Genomic DNA, 2,123 nt, shown 5'->3' on the forward strand with positions numbered 1-2,123 from the left:
ATCATTCGGAAAACTTTTTCAGTTATGTTATCTGTTTCTCACCAAAGGCTCGTGAAGTGTGTTTGTTTGTATGTGTGTTTGTTTGGCTGCTGTCACGGGCTCCAAAATATCAGCGGCCCGAGCAGGAGAGCTGCCTGCTCTCTGCCGGAGAGCCCAGGCTCAGGTGGTCCAGGGCGTCCGCAAGGTGATCGCCATGGTGATTCAAGGCCGCCACCCCCGCATAGCCAGCAGGAGGCAGGTGGGCCCAGGCGCGAAGCTTCTCATCAGCCAGGCTCACCTGCCGCGAGCCACATCCAGCTGCCAGGGCACAGCGGACACGGGGACAGCGCTCAGTGTCTGCGCCAGTGGGAGGTCTGTGCCGTCCGCTGGCCCGACCTTCACATGCCCTTCGTGGAAGACCTCGCCTTCCCCCATCCTCCTTTGCTCACCCTCCTCGCTCACCTGCCCTGGCGTCACTCCCCACTGTCCTGCATCCCGCTCCCCACCCCTACCTGGCGTCTGTGTCTGCGTTGCCACCCGCCCTCTGGGCACAGCGTCACCTGAGGGCGCATCCCCCGGATGCGTCTGGGGCGCTGGCATCCCAATCACCTCCCAGGGGTCTTACTCGGTGGTTCCCCGCCCTAACCTCTCACTGCCCTTGGCCTTGGGAGCCTCTGAGGCACCTGGAGCTGGAGGAGGGCCCGCCCTCACCACTTGGTAAGAAGGAAGACGCCGCTCCCACCCTCCCGCAGGGCGCCCTGGGGGCGGCCCCCAGCCCACCGCTGCCACCCCACTGTAGGTGGCTGCTCGCTCCCATTCAGCACTTGAATGGTGTGCGCACGGGGCTCATCATCTCGGTAACCCTTCTGTGGAGAAAAGGCTGTCCAGGCTCCTCATCCAAACCTCGTGGCCACGTCTGTTTCAAAATTCGCACTTTTTAAGAGTGATAAAGTTCTACACTGTATATCACAAAATGTCCCCCGTGAGCGGCACGTTGCCGGGAGGGCGTCAAGGGTTGTATCGAGGGCAATAAACAGCCGTGAAAAGCCCACGTCAGATTTTGCTAAAATATTAGTGTGCACGACAGAATAAAATTTTTTTTCTCCTGTTTTCAGAGGGTTTCGAATCGCGAGATTGCAGAGAAGGGATCGTGGAACCGCTGAGCTAACACTCCCCTCATTTCTCGTGAATGGCACTTTTTCCTGTGTTATTGGCCTTTTGTAACATTTCTGCGAAACGCCCGCCCTCGCCCTCGGCCTCCTTTCGTTGGGCGGACGGCATTTAGTCACCACTCCGACCCTCTCCCTGATGTCCACGAGCTCGCTTGACATCCGTGATACGTGCTGCTGCGCAGTTCTCACCTCCCGGTTTATCGGTCATCTCACGTTGTGCTAACGCCAACCGCACACGACCTTTTGGGAGCAGGGTGTAGAAACGCGTCCCTCGGAACTGCAAAAGGGTGTAACCGTTAGGCTACAGACCCGGGGCTGTTCTCGGTTTAGAGGTTTTATTTTTAGGTTCGCGTCATTGGGTTTTGTTTCCACGTTAGCCGTAAACGCAGGCTTTTTCTAGTGGGGACAGTCCCCTCGGCTAAGCAACGCGTCCCTTTCCCGCCGACTTTGAGCGCGAGACTCTCGGACACGTGGGCCCACTTCTGGACATTGCTCTCTGCTCCGGTGACCTCCCCAGCTGTCCGGACACCAGCACCTCACTATTCTAACTGTTCCCTTTGTGCTTCAGTGTCTGTTAGGGCTGGGGGCTGGGGGATGGGGGGTGAACAGGTGGAGCCCAGATTTTCCAAGCGGCGAAACTATCTGTGTGATTCCGTAGTGGTGGACAGACACATCCGTCCAAACGCAGGGGACGGACACACCGAGAGCGACCCTGGTAAGCGATGACTCTGGGTGACGGTGACGTGTCCTCTGACTGTGACAAACGTGCCACCTGGCGGGGTGCCGACAGCGGAGAGGCTCTGCACGTGCGGGGCGAGAGGCACACAGAACTCTGTCCCTTCCGCTGGGCTTTGCTGTGAATGCACAACCTCTCGGAAAAAAAAAAAAAAAATGAAGTCCATTTTTAAAAGAAGAACTAGATATTGCTTCTGAAATTATACAGCTTACATTCAAAGGGGGGATATAAAAAGA

This window comes from Pteropus vampyrus, unplaced genomic scaffold (assembly GCF_000151845.1).
Source record: "Pteropus vampyrus isolate Shadow unplaced genomic scaffold, Pvam_2.0 Scaffold49, whole genome shotgun sequence".
Classification (NCBI taxonomy): Eukaryota; Metazoa; Chordata; class Mammalia; order Chiroptera; family Pteropodidae; genus Pteropus; species Pteropus vampyrus.